Source organism: Heptranchias perlo, chromosome 10 (genome assembly GCF_035084215.1).
Source record: "Heptranchias perlo isolate sHepPer1 chromosome 10, sHepPer1.hap1, whole genome shotgun sequence".
Lineage (NCBI taxonomy): Eukaryota > Metazoa > Chordata > Chondrichthyes > Hexanchiformes > Hexanchidae > Heptranchias > Heptranchias perlo.
Window position 1 is genome coordinate 66367461 of NC_090334.1, and position 13439 is coordinate 66380899.

Genomic DNA, 13439 nt, shown 5'->3' on the forward strand with positions numbered 1-13439 from the left:
ACCTCTGTCTTGTGGAGCTGCAACTCCCAGAACCGCACGCCGTGCCTGCTGCGGATGGTGATGTGCCTCCTCCTCAGATGTACTGCTAAATAAATCCATTGCACCCACCATCCTGATGGTGTCAATTTGAGGGGGTCCAAAATGTAGGTAAATATGTCTGAATAGAAGAATTCTGAGTGTGAACAAAGAAATCTCAGTCTAAACACAAAGAACTCCCAGCCAAAGGTTTGTCTGAGAGAACTGATTGCCCTGCTGCAAAAACTCACCTTTTTTTCACGTGTCTCAACCTCTGGTTAAAGGTCCAAATGGCTGCCTGTTGCAACTCACCTCCATTTCCATGGCGTGTTTCAGAGGCCATGGGAGACATGTTCAGGTAGAGTAAAAATCGTTTGTCTGCCTCAATGCACAAAAATTTAATTCAGTTAACTATTTCACCTATCTTAATTGCCCCTTTAAATGTCAGCCCGCCGACTTTAATTGCCGGTGGGACTTCTACGTTTCTGAAGCGCACGCACACCCAGATGTGTCTGGGTGAAACGTGTAATTCGGCGGGTTGGAGCCGGGATCCATTCCCGCTCCAAACTTTTAAAGTTTTTACTGCCCCCCCAACCCCCAACACTTCCATTCTTCCTGATTAAAATTTAGGCCCAAGTGTCACGGCAATCTGAATTCCACCAGAGCACTGTTTAAAGCAGCACGGTTTTCTGTCGGAGAAAAATATAGGGGTAGATTTTCATCTTCACCGCCTGGCAGAACAGATCACCCGCCCTTTATAAGACCAGATTGACTTAATAATGGGTGGCACTCTGCTCCCCCAGATCACCACCCAGGCAGCGAGGATTAAAATCCACCCCATACTTTCTACCCGTAAATACGGCCAAATTTCAGGCTGGGAGTCCAAAGTAAAGGTCATATAGGCAACCACTGCAATTTTCTAACAATATGAAGTATTGAAGTTGTGAAGAAGATATCAAAAGAAAGATTGGACTCGCTTCTGCTTCTTTTGGAAGATTAAGCAGGATATGGAAGGCTAAAGATATTTTGGTTAAAAACAAAGGTAAGAGTTTATGAAGCGATGTTTATTATTTGGATCTGAGTGCTGGAACGTGAGAAAAGTTGACGAGCAAAAGATACTAACAGCAGAGATGAGTTGGTTGAGAGGAATATTGTGAGTATCCAGGATGCAAAGAATCAAGAATGATATGGCTTGGACAAGTAACAACACTTATATAAAAAAATCCAAGGAAGACTACAGCAATGGTTTGGACATGTTTCAAGAGTGGAAACAGCTAGAATATCTTCCATGGCCCTGCATACAGATATACACGGAACAAGAAGCTGAGGAAGACCAAGGAAGCGCTGGATACACAATGTCATGAGTGACTTGTCACAGAAAGGGTTACAGATGACTGAAGCGGCCAGGCTAGTTCATAACTGACAGCAGTGGAGTGAATTCATTCAGCCCAGTTGTTGCTGCTAAGCTGAGGGATGAGAATCTAGTGGTAGTAGTAGGAAGTATTTAGGTATCTTTATTATGAATTGTATCATGGATACCTTGTTTGTGTCACCCTAGACACGTTACAGAAATTCCCAATAACAATGTACCTTTGGTATTTGCTAGCAATAAGATACTGGCAGAAACTATCCAAGTCGAGTTAATTTCCTACTCTGCTACATTAAGTCATCATTGACTTTTCTAACAAATGGAAGCATTTGATCCATTTTTTATTAGATGCCTGAAATAAAAGAAATCTTTAACAAAGGGGCAAGGAGATTGTTACAATGGGTCAAAGATATAAAAAGTAATAGTTCCTTCCATTGACTTCCCTAGTGGATTTAACATTTTCTGTGATGTTCAGGATTTCTTAATCAAGTGTTCAAAGCAACACAGTTGAAGTTCAATGGCATCCTTTGTGAAGGACATAATTAAAAAGTGACAGCACTTTAGGACCCAGATTATCCTTTCTTTCCACCTGTTTTGGGCTGGTTTCAGGAAGGATAAGAGCAGGTATTATGCAGGCCACCACCTCCCTGACATTTGCCAGCACTTCCATGAATTTCTACTGAAAGTGACAGTGAGCATTCAATATTTGGGAAGATGTATGCAAATTAAAGGTTAACAAGAGTAAATCATCATCCCATGTATTTACTATCATTGACACCTTTTAGAAGTGCTGAGTGTCAGGAACACCATTGTATCCCTGGCATTCAGCATTGATAAGGAGGCAAGGAGGGAGGTTCTAAAATGAAAGAGCCGCCTTACCTAGTGCAAGCAATCATGGGAGCCGCAGCTATTTTCTTCATTCCTACCCAAGGCAGGTGACCCAGTAACCCTGAAAATTCCTCCTGTAGCCCACCACCAGCATTAAATAACATTGCAGCAGAACCACATTGAGCAGTCATTTTCCTTCAATGAAGCATATCCCTGGCTCTGATGCAGGTCCAAAGTTCATTGGATACAGGAAGAGAGCTACAGAGGTTAGCCAGTTAACTATGCAGCCACCTACTACTCCTTGTCCTACAAATACTTAATAATACAGCACATGAATAACCAACACCGAGAAGCACATGAAGCATCATACATAAATGCAACAGCAAAACAGTTTGATAATATACACCACTACCAATACAGTTTACTAAAAATGTATTCACGTCACTATAGCTTACAATCATGTCACTCTTATTGTCACAAGGAGAAAGTGTGCAAAAGTAGGAAGCCAACAACATATCTGTTTTTCTACAAAAATAAACAGGCAAGCAAATGGCAGTTTACTGATTGTAAATAAGCCCAACAAAACATAATGTAGGAATTGCTGCGGAGTTGAAAGGCAACAGCTCAAAATGATTAGTGAGAAAGAAGAAAGAAAGAACTTGCATTTATTTAGTGCCTTTCACAACCTCAGGATGTCCCATAGGTCTTCACAGCTGATTAAATACATTTGAAGTGTAGTCACTGCTGTAAAGTAGGAAACGCAGCAACCAATTTGCACACAGCAAGGCCCAACAAACAACAATTAAATAAATGATCAGATCATCTGTTCTAGTATTGTTAGTTGAAGGATAAATATTGGCCATGACACCAGAAGAATGCTTTTGCTCTTCTTTGAATAGTGCCATGGGATCTGTTCTGTCCACCTGAGAGGACAGACCGAGCCTTGGTTTAATTCCTTATCTGAAAGGCAGCCAGTCTAGATTATGCGCTCTAGTCTTTGGAGTGGGGCTTGAACCTGCAAACCTCCTTGGCGCAGATTCAAGAGTACTACCACTGAGCCACGGCTGACACATATAGTGAGAAAATGTATTTGCCTTGCCTTCTAAAATGCTGGGAAATGCACAAATAATGTACTAAAATAATTATATATTTTGGGAGAAAATGATCCCCCAAATGCCTCAGAAAATGAATCTGGCACCTTCAGTACTCACACATCCTTTCAGAAATGTTTTAATTCATCAAGACTGGCCAGTTGCTTTAAAGTAGAAGTGAATAGACATCAATTTGTTTGTTTAAAAAATAACTCAATCAACATGTATTGTTTATCATTTGTTTGAATTTTCACCACCGCCCCCACAATATGCACCATGTTCTATTTTTTGCTAACAAGAGTGCATCATTTCATGTTCCTAAGCCTCTGCCCCCATTAACACTTTGATAAGGTGACTAATCCTAGGTCTAATCTGGAGTTTTTGATTTCACCGTGAGGCTGCAGAAATGGTACTTGGCTTCTTCATTAATGACATTAACAAGCAAAAATTGTGTTCACTTCTCACTTTTTACTAATATTAATGAATCTATTTTTACAGAGGTAAGAATGTTCAGAGTAGTGTTAAACACAGGCAAATAGCCCATTAGCACTCTTTACTGCTGTTACACTACTTCTTTACTCAAGGCTACTTTTTTAATTAAGCAAAGATATGAATTGTGGTCCCTTAATAAGGCTTCAGACATAAAACCATTCACTTTATGTTGCCTATTCTCTTGGAAGAGGACATGAGATCTCTGAAAGTTGCAACTTCTAATTTGAGGATGAAGTTCCTTGCCAAAGTTAGCCACCACTATCCAACTGACATCTCTCAATCAATGTTTGTCAGTCATTTTCTTCTTATATGTTTTTCCAGTTTAATATTGCTTCCAGATAATGCCTGAGGGACAAGCTGGAAAGATGGAGCCTATTGGTTTAACATCTCGGCTGCCTTGATTAGGATGGAAATGCGAATTAGACTCACAAACATCTGACTCCGAATTAGTTCCTAACTGAGTGATGTTGACACATGTAGCTTATATTTAGTTAAAAGATCATAACCAGGTCACTGGGGGAACTGCCTATTTTTCTTTGAATAGTGCCATGGGATCTTTAACATCCACCTGAATGAAGCAGACAGAGCCTTGGTTTGATATTTTATTCAAATAATGGCACCTCCAATAATACAACATTGTCAGCTTAGAAGACAAGGCAAATTCACAGATAATGCTTAACTGGGGAGGGGGGGGGGGAACTGTTGAGATGGATAAATTAGCCAGGGATCCACAAGAGGAGTTAGATTAAATCTGCAATTGAGAAAATCAGTGCCAGATGAATGTCAATGCAGAGAAGTACAAGGTGCTACACATTGACAGGAAAAATGACTACCACAAGTATCCTATAAATGACGTAGAAATAACTAAAGAACAGCAGGTTTCTGGAGTGACATTAAATTCAACACTTAACATGTCAAAACATTGTGGAACAGCAATAAACAAAACAAATAGAAAATAATTGTATTGTTCGGTCAGTTGAATGTAAATTGGAAAATGTCATACTAAAGCTATTCAGATTACAGCTTGAATATTGTGTTCCGTTTCGGTCACCCAAGCATAAAGGAAACATTTAAGCAATGGAGTCAATGCAGAGAAGAGTCACGAGGCTGCTCACTAGCATCAAAGGATACTGATTGGGAATATAGAGACTTGTTCTGCACTTGTCCCCAGTGTAATGATGTCATTATAGGTCTATATTTCAATCTGAACATTTCAATTGAGTATGCTTACTGCTTTTGATGTCCAGACATAGTAAGCTGGTTGAATATATTTAGCAGGCCACACACAGAGGCAGCTCACAATACGCATTAAAAAGTGGGCCTGCACTGCTTCTGAAATATCGACAGTCAGGTCCTTTACATTTACAATGGTAAGTGTTCAGCTCTCCTGCTTTAATTTCACTTGTAAATATAATGGCCTTGAATGGATTTGTTCTGGCAGCAGTGGAGATTCACTTTTGCTTTCAACTTCACTGAAATATAAGAACACCTAGCCATGCGTTGTTTAGCTTTGTGTCATAAAAAATATAAGAAATAGGAACAGGAGTAGGCCATACAGCCCCTCGGGTCTGCTCCGCCGTTGAATAAGATCGTGGCTGATCTTTGGCCTCAACTCTACTTTCCTGCCTGATCCACATATCCCTTGATTCCCTAGAGTCCAAAAATCTATCTTTCTCAGCCATGAATATACTCAATGATTCAGCATCCACAGCCCTCTGGGGTAGAGAATTCCAAAGATTCACAACCCTCTGAGTGAAGAAGTTCCTCCTCATCTCAGTCTTTAATGGCCGACCCCTTATCCTGCGACTATGCCCCATAGTTCTAGACTTGCCAGCCAGGGGAAACAACCTCTCAGCATCTACCCTGTCAAGCCCTCTCAGAATCTTATATGTTTCAATGAGATCACCTCTCATTCTTCTAAACTGCAGAGAGTATAGGCCCATTCTACTTAATCTCTCCTCATAGGACAACCCTCTCATCCCAGAAATATAAAAGCACCTAGCCACGTGTTGTTTAACACACATGCACAGACCTCAAAGTCTCACATTTTATATAGTACTTGGGGAGGGAGAAGCAGAGAGGAGAAAATAGAAAAGGAGAGTACCATTGACATTTTCAGAACAGAAACTTACTCACTCCATCATGTTTGTGCCACCTTTTTGTTCGAGCAATGCAAAACTAATCCAACTGTCTCCTCATAACCCCTTAGCTTTCTCTGCTTCAAACGTTTATCTACTTTTCACTTAGAAGGTGTAATGGTCTTTGGCTCAACTATTCCCTCTGGTGAAGCATTCCATGTTCTAATAGCTCTCTGTGTAAACAATGAGAGACAGGATCTGTTTCCAAAAGGTTTCTATTTTTTTAAAATTTCACCCTTCTCTTTCCAGCCCTGAAAATACTGACTTCCTCACTGGGATATGGTTCCACAGGTAGGAATCCCCCCCCCTCACAAAAGGATTGCCAACTCTCCAGAATTGCCCTGGAGTCTCCATGAATTAAAAATGAATCTCCTAGACACTGCTGAAAGCAACCCTGGAGAAAAATCATAAGGTTATTAAAATAAAATTGTTTTAAAATTTTCTTTGAACAATTTTGTTTATTAGTTATTGGAGATGGGGAAAAAATGGCTGTTTGACTGACAGCCAAGTATCATTTAATCAGGTAATGAAGAGTCTGTTACCTTTCTAATTGGCGTGGAAAGACAGTGCGTTGCTAGGATGGACGTGTTGGGTGACCAAAAGCGGGAGGTCAGTGATGAAACCTCCAGGAAGACGTCCAACCAGAGTTAGCAAACCTACCCCACGACCTTGCCAAACTGGCCACAATTCCTGTGTGAGCTTTGAAGATGAGTTTCAGTGAGCTATCCAAGTGTGGAGAGCATCACAGTTGAACTCACTCAGTGCCTAGACAGACACGCATATCCAGTAGGGGTAGTTGTACTGTGTTCAGAAGTAGGAACCCCCACCACTTTCCCTAATACAGGGAATTACAGCTAATTATAATCTACCCCCTCTGAGATCAATCAAAGTGATGATTGAACCTCGCATCTTCCTGCTTTGCATAACGCAGAGGCTGAGCCTTTAGTTTAGCTTTGGTTTCCGTTGAGAGGTAGCCGACAGCCTGGAAAGTGCGCCTGAATAATGTCAACCCCGAGGCCAGTTCTAAATTGGGCCTCTGGTCTCGTCTACATTAAACCGGCGAGCCACAGACGCCAATTGGATGTTCTGATGCAGCTCGCCAGTTGGAGCTCTGGAAAATTCGTCTGACTCCCACACGCTGTTGGTTCAGGGGAGACAGGCGAATGGGAGGGTGGGCAGCATCTCGCAGCATTGCACTCCTGCTCCTTCTGGCTCCACATTAATGTAAGTGAAAAAAAAATGTACTTGGTCCCTTGCCAAGACAACCATTATGTATAATTTTTACCACTGAGTTCTGTAAATGAACGGTCACTTTCGATATTCTCCTGTCTCTTAGGTATTAAATTACAAAATAAAGGCTAGGCCAGTAGAAAATGCATATGATAGAATGTCCATTTCCTTGGCAGTCCTGAAGGGGCAGGATTTATGTGACTAAAATGAATGTTTCATTAGTGGTCTGGGGAACTATACATTAATTTTCTAGAGGTTAAGTTGCTTCCCCAGGCTGAGCAATGGAGAGAAGCTTCTCAGATATCTTTTTTTCTCAATATGGGAACACTGTTTATCAGGTACCTTGTTTAAGCTCAGAATTGCACCGAGATATAGATGTCAACAAGCAGAAACTGACTCCTGTTGATGAAACCATTCCATTGATGCTGTGGAGCTCCTTCATCAAACAACAATTTACAATTACATAGCACCTATAAAATAAAAAATGTCTCATGGTGCCTCTAAATGGAAATAGATGGAGGGCCTACTGTTAGTCAATAGGGCAGAAAGAGTCGGAAGGTTCTCAAATTCTTGGATGAAAAGATTAGTTCTGATAGACTTTGTAAAGGTAGAGAGAGACATGGACAAGCAGAGAGGTTTAGGGAGGGAGTTCCTGAGAGTAGGACTGAGGCGACTGAAGGCTTTGCCACCAATGGTGGGCAAAAGGAAGGCACGAAAGGTCAGTCAGAGGACCAAAGGGTGTTGGAGGATATCTAAGACTGGAGGGGATGGCAGACATAGGGTGGTGCAAGATCTTACAAGAATTTGAAGAGGAGGGCAAGGACTTTAATTTTTGTGGGGGTAATTTTTTATTTCGGCGAGGGCAGAAAACTGACGGTAGCGGATGGGCTGAGCATCCTACCCCCGCTCGATTTCCCTTTCTGTGGATTTCAACGGAAGGAAATTTGGGCGGGGTTGATAGCAAGTGGCCAGTTTTTCACCCTTGCCGAAAGCGAAAATTAGCTCCAACATGTGGGACAGGGAGTCAGTGTAGGTTAGCAAAGACAGAATGGTACATGAGAAGGATCTGCGGTGGGATAGGATACAGACTACTGAGTTTTGGACAGTTCCAAGGTTATGGAGGGTGGAGGCTGGGAAGCCAGCAAGAAGGGCATTGGAATAACTGGGGCCGATTTTCAATTTCATTGGGGGCATAAAGCCAGGAATGGCAGATGGGTCGCCCGTTATAAACTCAGCACTATTTTCCTTTCTACTGAAGTAAATGGAAAGGAAAAGCAGGCAGGGGAATAATGGTCGATTGATTCACTACCACCAGTGTCCTCCCCCCACCACCCATTGAAAGTGAAAACTACCTACAACTAGTCTACAGGTGACAAAAGCATGGAAAGGGGTTTCAGTGGGAAAAGGAAGGAGGTTGGGCAGAGGCAGGCAATGATGTGGAGGTGGAAATAAATAGTCTTGGTGACGAATAGGACGTGGTGCTTGAAGCTCAGCTCTGGGCTGAACAGAATGGCAAAATTTCACATGGTCTCGTTCAATCTGAATGAGTAGCTGGGGAAGCGGATGGAGTCGGTGGTAGAAGAGTGGATTTTATGGCAGGAATCTAAAACTATGGCTTCAGTCTTCCCAAATTTCAGGTCCAACTTATCCATGACTTTGGAAAGGCAATCTAGCAGCATGGAAATGGTTGTATAATCAAAAGAGGTGGTGGAGTTGGGTGTCATCAGCATACATATGGAAGCAAACCCTGTGCCTGTGGATGATGTCTCTGTGTGACATCATGCAGATGACGAGGCGGAAAAAGCCAAAAATAGATCCCTGGAGAACTTTTTGTGCAGGTGCGGGAAGAGAAGTCATCATTGGTGACACACTGGCTGTGTTTGAATAATTCCCAATGGAACCATGCTCGGTCACCCCTCGTAGCTGAATAATAGAGAAGAGGTGATGAAGGAGTTTGGGATGGTCAGCCATATTGTAGCCTGTGGAGAGATTGAAGAGGTCAAGGAGGGATAATATACATAGTCATAGAGGATGTCATTCATTCTTTGGCCAGGGCCATCTCAGTGCAGGGCAGAAGCCAACCATTTGAGGTGGCAAGATTTGCCAGCCCACCTGTTTCCTGCCAGCCCACCTGTTTCCCACCAACTCCCTTCACTGTTTTAACCATTGTTATAGAATAGCCCTGCTCTTTTTGATATTTCTAAATCTGTGCTTGTTATGATTATAGTGATGAGTGCAAGTGAATGCTGAAAATCTGAAACGGAAGAACAGAAAATACTGGAAGTACACAGCAATAATTTCCCTACATCTGGGAGCAAAATGATAGGTTAACATTTTGGATGCAACTCTTCATCAGAAAATGTAATTTTCTTTTCATCCCTCTGAAAGGCTACACCTGACATATCCATTTCTCTTTCTGATGCTGGTTTTCCTTTTGAAGTACTGAGCTCCCTGGCAGTATATGGGTTTATCTGTTTGAACTGGCCATTTCCCAGCTGAATAGGAAGGGTTTTATGACTAGCTTCATTCTGCTTGCTGTACCTTGCGTACCCCACAGTTCAGATACAATTTCAGACCACCTGAACCAGGGGACTTGTTTTGTAATACTAAACTGAACCAAACTCTCGTCCCTCTGTGACTTTACATTCATTTAACATTTAGCAAGTCAGTGTTCCTGCTTTTGAAGGTGGCGATGTTCTAGTTCAACTTCTTACTGAACTTCTTGTGGGTTTTTCCCCTGCTCCCATGACCAGATCTCTCTCACTCTTGGTTAGGTGGTCTCACGTTGGTCGCATTTTTGTACTTTCATTTGTTGCTGACTGCAATGAAATGAATAATAATTTTTTTTTTAAAATTGGTCGGCCAAATCATTCTTTGACAGCATGGACTTAACTATAATTATATAAAGTTATAGTTATATTTAACAAGAGTTTTGAAGTTGCAGATACAAATTATATATTAAAGCCACTCTGCTTTGCTGATATGAAAACTAACCCTAGCTTTATAAAGGACTAGCTGAGTGAACTCTGGTCATTATGATTACAGTAAATAAACTACCTTTAGCTAAGGTTATAATTTGAGCTGTATCAAGTAGTTAAATACACATGATGGCGTTTAAAAGGTGATCGGATTTTTCACTGCTGCGATAAAACACACTGCCAACGAGTCTTTATCTGTACTTTTTGTTATCCCTCTCAATTATATAATCAGAAACTCAATCATATGAAAGTTATGTTGAGTATACAGGTGATAATGCAGACCCTATTGGAAAGTTTGAAAGTACTATTGTGACAAAATTGGTACATTTCTGCTTTTTATAGCAATTAAATCCTGTGCCCTTAAAGGGACAGGCCCAGGTTGCAGACAACTCTGCCTTAGCAGCAGAATAATGCATCACAGGGTATAATCCTCTTGCCCTTATCAATCAACAGCAATGATACAGGAAAAATATCCAATACCTAACAGAAAAAAATGCTTAGCAAAAGAAACACAAAGAGCATATACTTATAACTGCTGATAGATGGTGAAAATTACCGCAGAAATAAAACATGCTTGACTTCGGAGATTTAAGATAAAAGTTGTCATCACAGGTACGCTAAACCATCTCCATTTAGTTGAAAGGTGTGAGCCTTGGCTTAGTAGTAGTACTGTAATTTGATCAGAAGGTTAAGGGTTCGAGCTCCATTTCAGAGATTGGAACCCATACTCTAGATTGACACTTCAGAACAGTACTGAGGGAACGCTGCACTATTGGAGGTGCCGTCTTTCAGATGAAACGTGAAACGTTAAACGTCTGCCTGTTCAGGTGGACATTAAAGATCCCATGGCACTATTCAAAGATAGTTTAAAGTCCTTTATTTTTACTTAAACAGTGTTTCAGGTGTTTGTTTTTGTAGCATTGGGTTAATGTTACAGTAATATAGCCACTTCCAATATTTTAGTAGCTTTATTACTATCATATGTTTGTTTCAGCATTATGGCGTATGTGGTGAAAATTCTTTTTTTAAATCAACCAGCTAAGGGAGTCTGAAATTTCCCTTGAATAATTTGGGAGAGGGAATTATTTTCTATTTTGATATACTTAGCTGATCTTTCAATTTCCACTGCAGCAGAAGAAAAGGTCAGTTGGGTTGTAGAGTGTTGTTTATCAATATATTCTGAAACTATTTTAATTTTAACATTGGAGAATCTTAGGCATGCTTCAAAACTCTTTCAATAGCACTGAAAAAATAATTGAAATTTCACCATTTGTCATGTAAAAATGTTGGAGAATTTATGGAGAATACAGAAAGTTGATACGTATTTCAATAAAAACTTATGACACATGAGAATAGGAAGGAAAGAAAAGGTGTATTACACGTGAATATTGAATCATAAGAACATAAGAAATAGGAGCAGGATTAGGCCATACGGCCTCTCAAGGCCCCTCACCATTCAATAAGATCATGGCTGATCTTCAACCTCAACTCCACTTTCCTGCCCAATTCCCATATCCCTTGATTCCCCAGAGCCCAAAAATCTATCTATCTCAGCCTTGAATATACTCAATGGGCCCGATTTTAGCACCCGCTACCGGGTGTGTTCTCGGTGGGGGGGGCCCCGAAAATCCCGAAATCCAGGTGCGGGACCGGATCGCGCCTCGATCCCGCCCACTTCCGGGTTCCGCGCTGACGTGCAGGGGTGCGTGCGCAGCCCCCGCTGGTGGGAATCCTGCAGGCAATTAAAGCCAGCGGGATGCCACTTGATGCTATTTACTTTGCTATTTCAGGTCATTAACTGACCTGATTAAGGGACTGTGCGTGATTTTTGAACAACATGGGACTGTTTCCCGTACTGGGGGAAACACTCCCAGCTGGAATGGACGTGTTGCAGCTGTCAGCCTGTGGCAGCTGCAAAGGTCCATTTGACAGGTGGGGGGGGGGGGAGACCCTCACCCGTTGCAGGAGGCCACTCTGTCACTTGGGACAAAGTTTGGCCTCCACCACCCTCCTCCTGACAATCAAAGTCACCAACCTGCACACTTACCCCGGGGTCCGGAGACATGTACCTACCTTGCGGACCCCCTCAGATGTACATCTTGCGGATGGGGGCCGCCATAGCTGCAGGCATGACCTCCTCGGAGGGCGAACAGCATCACCAGCCTCGCCATCCACGCCATCCACCTCTGACACGTGGAGCTCTGCAACAGAGTGCTGTGACACATCCACCTGTACAGCAGGAGGGAGGGCTACCGCAGAGAGAGATGCGTCGCAGAGGGCACTACCCTCGCCACACGTTCCACAGACCGAGGCTCAGCCTCCTGGACCTCTCTGAGCAGCAGTGCACACGGAGGCTCAGAGTCAGTCGACATGTAGTCGTGGACATCTGAAGCCTCTTTCATGCCGAGCTGCTCCTGGCTGGCCCGAGCACCATCTTCCTACCTGTCGCTGTCAAAGTCACCACTGCCCTCCCGAACTTCTGCTCCACAGCCTTCCAGGCTGCAACCGGGGACATCCCCGGTGTGTCTCAGTCGTCTGCGCAGAAGAGCCCTGCAAGTACATCTACACCCACTCTGCAGTGACACACTGGGTGGCATCAGTGGTGGGTCCTCATAGGGATACCCAGGAGCGGGCATTATTGCACAAACCGGACAGGATTCGCGAAGACATGGCAGTAGTGGAGCCAATATAATGTGTGATGTGAGTTGTTCTTTAATTCAATAGAAGTAAGAACCATGACAAACCCTCAAACACCCTTGTGCATCCCCTTCATGCTCACGACACGTTTGCCTTACGCTGCCTACTGCACATATGTGATGCATGCCCTGTGGCTGCAGCACAGGTGGTGGCAGGTTGAGTGAGGCTGGCCGTGAGAGAGATGCACGAGAGGGTGAGTATGGGATAGAGCCATGAGATTGTATGAGGATTGGGTTGCGTGGTAGTGGCGGGGTGAGTACTCGCGAGGTGAGTAGGTGCAGGTAAGTTGAGGATGAGGTTTGAGTGGGTATGAGGGGTGATGTGACAGAGTAGTGTTGGCAGTGCGGAAGGAGATGTGGGGTGGGGGCAGTGTTGTGGCAGGCGGAGTGTAGGGGAAAGACTACGTGTCCTCACTGTGGCTGACCTACTGAGGTCATTGGAACGCCTCCTGCACTGTATGCAGGTGGGCGATATGTTGGTGGCGCAGCTGGCCACCTCGAGCCAGGCCTTCTTGGTGGCGGAGGCAGGCCGCTTCCTCCCGCCCGCCGGGGGGAAGATCTCTGTCCTCCCCCTCCTCCTCACCCCATCTAATGATACCTGG